Here is a 13,048-nt window from a genome sequence, read left to right as displayed (position 1 = left end):
GCCTCTAATAGTGCTCATGCTCATCCTCACCTTTGGGCCATGTATTCTAAACAGGTTAGTCACCTTCATAAAGGAACGAATAAATACTGTGCAGTTAATGATACTGCAGCAGCAATACCAAAGGGTGAGTCTTAAAGAAAACAGCTTAGGAACAGAAGAGATACAAGATACTGGATACGAGCAAGAATGCTCGTAAGAACCAAGAGAAAGGGGGGAATGTAAGATACTGGGCTATTAGGACAACGGACACCTTCCAGCTTCTGTTTACTGCTTGCTTGCTAACCACAAGGCATTATGAGTACATTATGGGATGCAGAGGAGAAAGACAACGCGGAAACTGGAGTCTCTCAGCTAGGACCCGGAACAGGTTAAAGCCTATCAGGGGTAGGATGAAGTAAGAATCACTGTGGGGGCGGATGTATGATCAGTGTGTAAACAGCTTAGGTATAAAAGGCTCACTAGCACACAAGGGGGGGAGGTCCATGGCCGAAGAAGAGGCCACTGGGCACTCTGGGGGCTCAGACCCTAGCTCGAACTAGACAATAAAACTCCTTTTGATAATTACAGCCTCCAGTGACTCTGTCTCTCTGTCTCGCAGTCCTGCAAATCTCAACTATAGCAGCAGCACAATTCACTATTGCAAGGTCATGGAAAGAACCCAAGTGCCCATCAATTCATGACTGGATTATTAAAATTTGGTATATGTTCACAATGGAATATTACTCAATTCTAACAAACGACAGTGAGCTAGCACCGTTTATGCTATCCTGGATTAAGCTTAAGCCCATTATCCAAAGTGAGGCAACACAAGATCAGGAAAATAGGCTCCATATCTACTTGCCGTCAAATTGGTGCTGACTGATTAAAACTATGGTGCTCAAATGGTGGTAGTATTCACTAGGGATTGGGGGCAGGGGGAGACCCACATCCTAGGGATGTGGCAAGCATTGTGGGGGGAAGGGAATACCTCTAACCCTTCCTAGGGAGAGACAAACATATACAATGTAACCAAAATGTCAAAAATAAAACCCTCAACTTTTATTGGGTGATGGGCAGGGGGGAGAAAAGAGGAGGGGGAGGGTGTATACTTACGTAATGAGTGTGATGTGCACCACCTGGGGGTTGGACACGCTTGAAGCTCTGGCAAGGGGTGGGGAGAGGTGGCAGGGGCAATATGTAACCCTAACAATATTTGCACCCCCATAATATAATGAAATAAAAGGGGAAAAAAGTTTTTTCCCCTCTCTCTTTTGTATGCATACATGTGTGATGAGTGGAGTGGTGAAAGTAAGAGAGCTTGAGATTGGAAATGGGCTAGATCTCGTTTCTCATTGTCATTTAAGAAAATGATTCATCTTTCCATTTTGGGAATATCTAAGGGTCACCATTAGCCAATTATGGCTTACTTTTCTGTTTTTGTGTTATATTCTTAGACTTGAAACCTTATACAAATGGGATGTCTGATATATGTTTTTTTTTAATACCAAAAGTCACTAAAATCTCCAAAAATCAAAGATCTCTGTGAAATTGTCACCAAAATGGAAAAAGAAACATATCATAGAAAAAAAACAAAAACCTTTTATATGTAGCAACAATTCATTCTCCTCTAACAATGCCAAGGAGGTGAAAGAATTATTATATCAGATATTTTTTTTAAATGGATGGGCTTAATTTATCACATCCTGGATTGTTAACAAAAGAGCAATAACAAGAAATATTTTAGTAGGCAGACATACACACACACCTGAGACCAATTAAATATATTTTCTTCATCTAAATCAGAATACAGGGGCTCCTCTCTTTCATAGTAGACCTACATTCTTCAGTTTTGAGTGTTTTTTTTTCTAAATGCTATTTTTAACCAGCCAAATTCACTGATATTATTTGGGGATTTATTTAAATCAAATAAATGACTAGTTTTTTTCTTTTTTTTTTATTTCGGCATATTATGGGGGTACAGATTTTTTTTTTTACAAGCACAACAATCAATGGTGTTTATTTCTGTGTAATACATTAGTTCAAAAACATAGTGGCTTAAAACAATATTTATTATCTCCTACTATCTGTGGGCATGTCTTAGCTGGTTCCGTTGGCTCAGGGTCTTTCACAGGCTGCAGTCAGGGTGTCAGCCAGGGTTGTAGTCATCTCAAGGCTTGACTAGGGAAGGATCTGCTTCCAAGCTCACTCATGTAGCTGTTGGCAGGATTCAGTTCCTTGCAGGTTGTTGGACTGAGGGCTTCAGTTTCTCACTGGCTGTTGGTCAGAGGCTGCCCTCAGTTTCTTGTTCTGTGGGCCTCTCCATAGGGTAGCTCACAACATGGTAGCTTGCTTCATCGGAGTGATCAAGCAAGAAGAGCGAGTGAGAGAGAGAGAGAGAGAGAGAGAGAACACGTGGGCAAACAAGATGGAAGTCGCAGTTTCTTATAACCTAACCTTGAAAGTGACATCCCATCGCTTTTGTTGTAGTCTCCTCATGAGAAGCAAGTCATTATTTAGGTCCAGCCCACACAAAGGGACACAAGGAGATTATACAGGGTGTGAATATCAGGAGGCAGGAATCACTGGGAGCCATTGCAGAAGATGTCCACCATGAATGACAAGTGGCACTTGATCTCTCTGCCAGGGAGACACCATGGAATGATAGAGCCCAATAAATAAAGACCATGTGGCTCACAAAAGGAGGCAATCAGTATTGCCAGAGGATTTGACATTTCAAGAGTAGCTGGAAAGTGTCAGACTTTTTTGCAATATTTCACAATTTTTAAAAGTTGGCGACAAATTCAAACTTGTTAAGAAATATGTTCATATAATGCAAATTAAACAGCAGCAGGAAACAAAAATCACTCAACTCATTCAATGATTGTGTTTCCCTGAAAATAAGACAGGGTCTTATATTTATTTTTTTCCTCTAGAAGACACCCTATGGCTTATTTTCAGGGAACGTGTTATTTTCCCCTCAAAGCCTCAGCTTGCAGCACGCACAGGATGGCAGGGACCTGACAGGGGGAGCCGACCTTGTTGGTGGGGCTGCCCGCACCTTTCTGGTCACCTCTGGGATAGTAGCTGTCACAATGGGGCAGATGAGAAGGGCTGCTCCTCTTCTTTACCGCTCCGCAATGAAATGCATGGGTTGTGCAGATACGCTGCGTAGCCACGCCCATCACTAGGTCTTATTTTCTGGGTAGGGCTTATATTGCGCAAATGCTTAGAAATCCTGCTAGGGCTTATTTTATAGGTAGGTCTTATTTTCAGGGAAACACAGCAGATGACACCTTAATATTCAGTCCAAACACATTATTTGATTTTGGATCCTGGTGAACACTAGTGATCAATGAAAATAAATGGAGTTCTTTCAAAAAATAAAGAAAAAAAGAAATGTGTTGGGCCAATGCAAAAAATATATGCATGGGCCACATGTGGCCTAAGGGCTGCCAATTTGACATCTTTGCCATAATCTTTATAATTTCCTATATGTGGCAGATGAAAGAGCAAAGGTTTTGGTGTCTGGTAGGCAAATCCTGGTTCTTCCATTTCTGTTGGTTATGTCCCTGGGCCAATGACAAGGACTAGAGAAATGATCCTCAGGGCTTATACTATATGTAGTTTCTTATTTCACTTCTCTATTAGACTATGAGCTCCTGAAGCAGTAGAGTACCATGCTTTGTATTCCTGACCTCAACCATCCTTCTCTACTTCATTTTTCTTCACAGCACTTACTATGCCACCTAAAATACCACATATTTGTCTACTTATCTTCTTTACTATCTGTCTTCTCCATTAGAATATAAGACTCACGAGGTCGGAAATCTGTTTTATTTACTGCTGTATCCTCACAATCTTGAACTTTGCCTGGCACACAGTAGCCACCCAAATAAATATTGGTTGAATGAATGAATTCCATTGTTCATAGTACTTAACAATTTCTGGCACAGAGTAGGTACTCAAAAATATTAATTGAACTGAAAAGCACTTCTCATCCTGATACAAAAAATGGGGTGAAATGAGGCTAAAGAATGATAGGCAGTACACTTCATGCCCATGCTATGCTAACTTAAAGCATGAGAGTGAGACGATCAATGTCCAAGCTATTTGGCACACAAGATATTTTGGTTAAAATAACAGTAACTGGGCTCACGCCTGTAATCCTAGCATTCTGGGAGGCCAAGGTGGGAGGATCGCTCAAGGTCAGGAGTTTGAAATCAGCCTGAGCAAGACCGAGACCCTGTCTCTACTAAAAATAGAAAGAAATTAATTGGTCAACTAAAAATATATAGAAAAAAATTAGCCGGACATGGTGGTACATGCCTGTAGTCCCAACTACTCGGGAGGCTGAGGCAGAAGGATTGCCTGAACCCAGGAGTTTGAGGTTGCTGTGAGCTAGGCTGATGCCATGGCACTCTAGCCCGGGCAACAGAGTGAGACTCTGTCTCAAAAAATAATAATAATAGTAACTGGTATTTATATGTCATTTACAATGTGCCATATAATGTTCTAAGCACATTACTTACAGTAAATCATTTCATACTCACAACAAAAGCTATGACATAAATATTATCCTCATCTTCCAGATGAGGAAATTGAAGCACAGAGAAGTTAACTTGTCCAAGCTTACATAACTAGTAGACAGAAGGATGGGGATTTAAACCCAGACAGTCTGGCTCCAAGGTCTGTGCAGTTAGCCATTATACCACACACAAACTAAATACTTTTTGTTCTGCAAAAAGTTACTAAAATACAACTATAAAAATGCAACTATACTGTTTTAAGATATGTTAAATATGGTACCAAATATATTTAGGTTCAAATCTTGGGCCAACCACATTCCAGCAGTGCAACGTTGGGCCAGTGACTATGATGAGCCTATTTCTATTTTAGCTATAAAAAAATAGAGATTAAACTCTATCCTGATGGATGATTGTGAGGATTAAATGACATAATGAATATATGGAAGGTACCAAGCCCATGGAGTAGCAATTATTACTACCACTAAAGGGGAATATATTCTGTAAATGTATTGCTAAGCAGCTGTAAACTTACTTCTGGGTAACAGAGTTTGACAATTCAATTTACAATTTGAATCAATTTATATGCATTTAACACATTTCGTACCGCATAGAAATCTCTAAGACATATGCCAGGGACTGCACATTTTTTGGCAAACTGCACGTTATTTAAATCATCATAACTACAGATCATAATGCACTTTAGGTGTTGTTTTTCAATAATTATAATACTTTTATTTACAAAAACAAACAACTAATTAAACAATTAAAGTTCCTAGTACTTTTTTAACGTACGGTGCTGCATAAAACATTTTCCTCTATGAAGAGGGACCAAACAAAATGTACAAAAGTATCTAGATTCGCTCCTTTTTCCATGGGCGGCACAAACTCTGGAGGCTCTCGCAGGAAATGTTTTCTTTCCACTTTCTGGAATACACGCAGGTTCATGCTGCTTCGTATCACCTCACCACCTTTTGGGTGGATCTTTACAAGGTGCTCTCCTTGCACCCCCAGGGGAAGGGCTGGACAGATTTGTCTCTGGTCCCAGAGAGCCTTCATTATTGTCATCCGTTATCCAGTCTCTCACCAACGATAGCAGAAACTGTTTATACTTCATTTTTGCTTGTGGATTGAGTACGTTGTACACTCTAAATGAATTGAAAAGTCCACAGTTCATAAGGTGCAGCACTACTTTTTTCCTTAGAATGGAACAACACGAAAGGAATTGATCCACACGGTCAACACTTTTCTTGTGGGCATGGTATTCCTTGATGCAGGCAGGTTTTACAATATTCTCTCCCATTTTTCTATTTTTTTTTCCTGTTGTTGAGACAGAAGTGTCATGGATCGTTGATATCATTCAGACAACCTGCTTGTCTTTCCATGCTAGGAGAAGAATATTGCCTTTTTTGGAAAATATTATGTCACCTTTCTTCATTCTTGATGTTTTCATTTTCAAATTTGGCGGTAAACCTCTACTCTACCTTGACCCGGAAGCGGATGAGCGCTAGCCTCACGCAGTGGCTCAGGCAGGCCGGTGGCAGGAACCAGGCCCGTGGTGGAGGGGTGCCCTTGTTGCCCACGTGTCCAACAATCAGTTGTGCTGTCTGCCGCTCAGCCTGGCACCAACGCCCCCACTCGGCCAGCCGGTCCTTGCCAAAGGCCCCCAGGGGACATGACCACGAGCTCCAGGCCGTCGCCGCCGGGATAGGCACAAGCCTGGCACAGCGCTGACAAGTAGCCCAGCATGGCGTTCCATTGGCCGCCACACACCCAATCCGTCTGGTAGCCGCCATACAGCCGCGGCAGCGCAGAGCCTGCATGAACCAGCACCCGGGCCCCCAGCGGCGGAGGGGGCGACGAGTGCAGCCTGGGCTGCGCCTGGCCGTGGTGGTGGAAGTGGTGAGCAGGGTGATGATGGCGAGTCGGCCCCGCGCCCCCCGAACAGGAACCCAAGGCAGCCGGCCGGAGAGGCGGTTGCAGAGGCGCGGAGCCCCTGGCGCTAGGGTTGCTGTCGGTGGCAGCTGGCGATGCAGGTGCTGTTGCTGCTGCTGCTGCTGGCGCGAGACAGTGCGTGCGAGTTTAAGGAGGTCCACGGGCACCACGGCACCGGGACAGCGCTTCTCCAGGAACTCTTGGAAGCCCTGGACACCCATGCTTCGTCGGTGTATAGATGAGACAGCGGCTGCACAAGCAAGCTAGGCGGCGATCTGGGCGCGAATCAGGGGGCGGGCACGTGCACACTCCACGGGGGACGAGGGGGGCGGGAAAAGGACTCTCAAGGGGAGGGGTGAGGGAGCGAGGGAATGAGGGCGGGGCGGTGTAGGGAGGGGATCACAAACTTGATTTGGGAGGAGAGGAGGGGTGAGGCAGACCATACTCTGCAGAGGCTGAAAGAATAAAATCGATGAGAGTTCTAGTCATTTCTCCTTGTCCTCTCCAGCCGCTCTTCACCTATTCAGAAAGGGTGAAGACTCTTCCATCCACCTCCAGGAGCCATATAGCCTCGTCTTCACCATGGTGGGGGTACAGATTTTAAGGTTTCAATAAATGCCCATTTCCCCCCCACCCCCCAAAAGTCTGAGTCTCCATCATGAACATCCCCCAGATGGTGCACATCTCACTGATTATGTATGTATATACCCGCCCCCCTCCCCCCTCCCACCTGCCCAATACCCTATTACTGTAGTACCTATGTGTCCACTTAGGTGCTACTCAGTTAATACCAGTTTGCTGGAGAATAGATCTGGTGCTTGTTTTTCCATTCTTGGGATACTTCACTTAGTAGTATGGGTTCCAGCTCTAACCAGGAAAATATAAGACATGCTATATCACCATTGTTTCTTAGAGCTGAATAGTACTCCATGGTATACATATACCACATATTATTAATCCATTCTTGGATTGATGGGCACTTGGGCTGTTTCCACAGCCTTGCAATTATGAATTGTGCTGCTATAAACATTCGAGTGCAGGTGTCTTTTGTGTAGAGTGTCACTGGATCATTTGGGTAGATGCCCAGCAATGGGATTGCTGGATCAAATGGTAGATTCACTTGTATGACTTTAAGGTATCTCCATATTGCTTTCCACAGAGGTTGAACTAGTTTGCAGTCCCACCAGCAGTGTAGTAGTGTTCCTCTCTCTCTGCAACCACGCCAGCATTTATTGTTTGGAGATTTTTTGATAAAGGCCATTCTCACTGGGGTTAAATGATATCTCATTGTGGTTTTGATTTGCATTTCCCTGATGATTAGAGATGTTGAGCATTTCTTCATATGTTTGTTGGCCATTCTTCTGTCTTCTTTAGAAAAAATTCTGTTCAAGTCCTTTGCCCACTTTTTAATGGGGTTATTTGATTTTTTCTTCCTAATTTTCGTGAGTTCTAAGTATATTCTAGTTATCAGTCCCTTATCGGATGCATAGGATGCAAAAATTTTCTCCCATTCTGTAGGTTGTCTGTTTACTTTAATGACTATTTCTTTGGCTGTGCAGAAGCTTTGTAGTTTGATCATGTCCCATTTATTTATTTTTGTTGCTGCTGTGATTGCCTTTGGGGACTTCTTCATAAACTCTTTGCCCAGGCCGATGTCTAGGAGAGTGTTTCCAACTTTTTCCTCTAGAGTTCTAATAGTTTCATATCTTAGGTTTAAGTCTGTTATCCAGCGTGAGTTGGTTTTTGTGAGAGGTGAAAGGTGTGGGTCCTATTTTAGCCTTCTACAGGTGGCTATCCAGTTTTCCCAGCACCATTTATTGAAGAGAGATTCTTTTCGCCAGCGTATGTTTTTGTCTGCTTTGTCAAAGATTAGATGGCTATATGAGGATGGTTTTATATCAGGATTCTCACATCTGTTCCACTGGTCAATATTCCTGTTTTTCTGCTAATACCAGATTGATTTGATTACTACAGCTTTGTAGTATAGTTTGATATCTGGCATATTAATGCCTCCCATTTTGTTTTTGTTGCCTAGAATTGCTCTTGATATTCGGGGTCTTCTTTGGTTCCATACGAAGCGTAAAATTATTTTTTCTATATCTGTGAAGAATGCTGATGGGATTTTAATAGGTATTGCATTGAATCTGTAGATCAGTTTGGGTAGTATAGACATTTTGATGATTTTGAGTCTGCCGATCCACGAGCATGGTATGGATTTCCATCTGTTTACATCCTCTGCTATTTCCTTCCTCAGTGTTTCATAGTTCTCCGTGTAGAGGTCTTTTACCTCTTTGGTTAAATATATTCCTAGGTACTTTAATTTCTTTGTTGCTATTGTGAAGGGAATTGAGTCTTTGATTTGGTTCTCAATTAGATTGTTGTTGGCATATATGAATGCCTCTGATTTCTGTGTATTGATTTTGTATCCTGAGACTTTACTAAATTCATTGATCAGTTCCAGGAGTTTCTTGGTTGAATCCTTGGGGTTTTCTAGATACAATATCATATCATCAGCAAACAGTGAAAGTTTGATCTCTTCTGCCCCTATTTGGATACCTTTGATTCCATTTTCCTGTCTGATTGCTGTAGCCAAGACTTCCAGTACTATGTTGAACAGAAGTGGAGATAGTGGGCAGCCTTGTCTGGTTCCAGTTCTAAGTGGGAATGATTTCAATTTTTCCCCATTCAGTATGATGTTGGCTATGGGTCTGTCATATATGGCTTGTATCATTTTTAGGTATGTCCCTTCTATGCCTATTTTCTTAAGTGTTCGTATCATGAAAGGGTGTTGAATTTTGTCAAAAGCTTTTTCTGCATCTATTGAAAGAATCATGTGGTCTTTGTTTTTGCTTCTGTTTATGTGGTGAATTGCATTTATAAATTTACGTATGATGAACCATCCCTGCATCCCTGTGATGAAGCCCACTTGGTCGTGGTGGATTATTTTTTTGATAAGTGTCTGGATTCGGTTCGCTAAGATTTTGTTGAAAATTTTTCCATCTATATTCATGAGGGATATTGGTCTGTAGTTTTCTTTTTTTGTTGCATCCTTTCCTGGTTTTGGTATCAGAGTAATATTCGCTTCATAAAAGGTGTCGGGGAGGTTTCCCTTCTTCTCGATGTTGTGGAATAGTTTCTGCAAGATAGGTACTAGTTCTTCTTTGTAAGTATGGTAAAATTCAGGTGTGACGCCATCTGGACCGGGACTTTTGTTTTTAGGGAGATTTTTAATTGCTGTTTCTATTTCAGCTGTTGAGATTGGTCTGTTCAAGGGATCTATTTCTTCCTGGTTGGGCCTAGGGCGGCTGTGTGTTTCTAGAAAATTGTCCATTTCCTCCACATTTTCCAGTTTGTGTGCATAAAGATTTTTGTAGTATTCATAAATTGTATCTTGTATCTCTTTGGGATCAGTTGTGATATCTCCTTTTTTATTCCTGATGGAGCTTATTAGAGATTTTTCTTTTCTGCTTTTCATTAGCTTAGCCAATGGTGCGTCAATTTTGTTTATTTTTTCAAAGAACCAACTTTTTGTTTTATTAATCTCCTGAATAGCTTCCCTGCTTTCAATTTCATTTAGTTCTGATTTGATCTTGTTGATTTCACTTCTTCTGCTGCGTTTGGGGTTGGTCTGTTCTTCTTTTTCCAGCTCTTTGAGTCGTTTCATTAGATTGTCTATTTGTGATCTTCTTGTCTTTTGGTTATAGGCATTTATGGAGATAAACTTTCCTCTCAGAACTGCTTTAGCTGTGTCCCAGAGGAGTTGATATCTTGTCTCTCCATTGTCGTTTTCTTCATAGAACTTTTTTATTTCCGTCTTGATTTCTTCATTTACGAAGCAATCATTTAGTAGGAGGTTGTTTAATTTCCACGTTTTTGTGTAGAAATGTGAGTTTCTGTTAGGGTTGATTTCTAGTTTTATTCCACTGTGATCTGAGAAGGTACATGGTATGATTTCTATTTTTTTAAATTTCTTGAGATTTTCTTTGTGTCCTAGGATATGGTCAATCTTAGAGAATGTCCCGTGAGCTGATGAGAAGAACATATATTCAGTGGATTTTGGGTAGAATGTTCTGTAGTTGTCTGTCAGACCCAATTGTTCTAGAGTTTTGTTTAAGTCCATTATTTCTTTATTAATTTTCTGTTTGGAGGATCTGTCTCGTGCCGTCAGTGGGGTGTTGAAATCTCCGGCGATTATGGAGTTGGTATTAATCCATTTGCTTAGCTCCAGTAAGGTTTGCTTTATGAATCTGGGTGCACCTAAGTTGGGTGCATATATATTTAAAATTGTTATCTCTTCTTGTTGGACTGTGCCCTTCACCATTATATAATGACCCTCTTTGTCTTTTACTACTTTTGTTGGTTTAAAAACTAAATCGTCTGAAATTAGAACTGCCACACCAGCCTTCTTTTGGCTTCTATTTGCTGGGAATATTGATCTCCACCCTTTTATTTTTAGTCTATATGCATCCTTGCAGGTTAGATGTGTTTCCTGAAGACAGCATATACTTGGCCTGTATTTTCTTATCCATTCAGCCAGCCTATGTCTCTTGAGTGGAGAGTTTAAGCCATTCACATTTATTGAGAGAACTGATAGGTAAGGTAGATTACTGATCATTCTGTTGGGTTGGATGTTGTTGCTATGATTTCTGTCTTGAGCCATTGTAATATCTGGCCTTTAATATCTTTGGGTTTGGGTTTTTTTATATTCGAGGGTTATTATTATGATGTTCCGTGCATAATGCTGTTTTAAGTACTTCTTGTAGGGCTGGTCTTGTCTTGGTGAATTCTCTGAGCCTTTGCTTGTGTGAGAATGTTTTTATTTCTCCTTCATATACGAAGCTTAGTTTCGCATGGAATAATATTCTAGGCTGGGCATTGTTTTGTTTCAAAAGAGTGACAATGGGGCCCCCGTCTCTCCTTGTTTGTAAAGTCTCATTAGAGAAGTCTGATGTTATTCGAATTGGCTTTCCCTTGTATGTTACTTGCTTCTTTTGTCTTACAGCTCTTAGAAGGGCCTCTTTTGTTGATACTTTGGTTAGTCTGATGACTGCATGTCGTGACGTCTTCCTGTTTGCGTTGAATCTCCCAGGGGTCCTCTGAGCTTCTTGAACTTGTATATCAAGATTTTGAGCAAGGCCTGGGAAATTTTCCTCTATTATATCTTCAAACAGCTTGTCCAACCCTTGAGTGTTTTCTTCTTCCCCTTCTTGTAACCCTATGACCCTCACGTTAGGTTTTTTCACATAATCCCACAGCTCTTGTGGGCTTTGCTCTTTTCTCTTGTTTCTCTGCTCTATTTCTGTGACTGATTTATTTAATTGGAGGGTGTTATCTTCAAGCTTGAGATTCTTTCTTCTGTTTCATCTACCCTGTTCTTGAGACTTTCCACTGTATTTTGTAGTTCCTTGAATTGATTCTTCATTTCCAGGAGTTCGGTTACACTTTTCTTCAATGTGTCTATTTCTTTTCTCATATCCTGGAGACTTTTTGTGGTTTCTTTGTGTTGGTTATTGAGTTGTTGTTGCAGCTGGGTGAGTGTTCTTATGTTCCACATACGAAATTCCTCTTCTGTCCTATTGGTTGCCTGATTTTGGTTGGTGTCCTTTTCTAGGGGGCTGGTGCTCCTCTTTGGGGGTGTGTTTTCCATTTGGTTCTTCATATTTCCTGAGTTCTTTCGCTGATTTCTTCCCATGTCGATCAGTTGTTGTTTCTTTCCTTAGGTTATTGTTTGGGTATTCACACACCTTGTTTAGTTTCTGAGGCGTTAGGTGGTGCCCTTGTCGCTGGTCTCCGGGCTGTTCCGGTGGTCTCAGCCTCCAGTTCTCCTCCGCAGCCTCCTCCCGTGGAGTCTCCCGGGGTCTCAGGTACCCCTCCTTCCGGCCCTTGTCCGCTGTATGCTCGTCTTCTTGCTTCTTTCCTCTAGTTTCTGCTAGAATCTGTCTTTTCTGCAGAGACCCTCTGTCTGGCGGTGTTATTCGTCCGCCATCTTGCTCCGCCGGATCTTAAATCTTAATCTGGAGTTGGGAACTGATTTGAGATGTAGTAGGAAGCCTTTATGGGTTCTTAAGGCTGGGAGGAACAAAATCAAAATGCTCCTTTAAAGATTACTCTTATAGCCATAGTAGAGAGGCACAGTAGCAGGCCAAGGCTGAAGAGGGAAGGGCCAATGGGAAGGCCAGCTACAGTTATTTAGGCTTGAGGTCAGAAAGGCCTGGCCAGAGGAGTGCCAATGGGAAGGAAGAGGAGAAGATGTAATACCAAGAAAGCGTGAAGGAATCAGCTGGACTTGGTGGCTGATGATGTGGGGCTATGAGGGAGAGAGAAAAATAAAAGCCTGGCTCCAGCTGAAATAATATGAATTAGCAGAACTTCTTCAAACCAGTACTTAATGAACCTGTTTCATAGTTATTGAGCACATTTAATGAGGGAATACATGTAAAGTGGTTAGCACAATGCCTCACACATGCTAAGTATTCAATTAAGTTAGCTGCTATTATCCTAGCCACAGCTGCTCACTGCTGGAGAAATTCACAGAACCAGGTGTGTTGGTTCTGCTTTAAATTCATGGTTACTAAGCTCAAGTGGATCTTTAACCCAGCTTATTCCTTCAC

The 13,048-nt window shown here is 41.8% G+C and overlaps 1 pseudogene; it reads right to left on the bottom strand.

The window, feature by feature from the left end:
• Window positions 1-5,802: 5,802 nt before the first annotated feature.
• Window positions 5,803-6,876, bottom strand: LOC142861057 (constitutive coactivator of PPAR-gamma-like protein 2 pseudogene; annotated as a pseudogene).
• Between the last annotated feature and the right edge of the window lie 6,172 nt (window positions 6,877-13,048).

This window comes from Microcebus murinus, chromosome X (assembly GCF_040939455.1).
Source record: "Microcebus murinus isolate Inina chromosome X, M.murinus_Inina_mat1.0, whole genome shotgun sequence".
Classification (NCBI taxonomy): domain Eukaryota; kingdom Metazoa; phylum Chordata; class Mammalia; order Primates; family Cheirogaleidae; genus Microcebus; species Microcebus murinus.
This window is presented reverse-complemented; position numbering and strand designations above follow the sequence as displayed.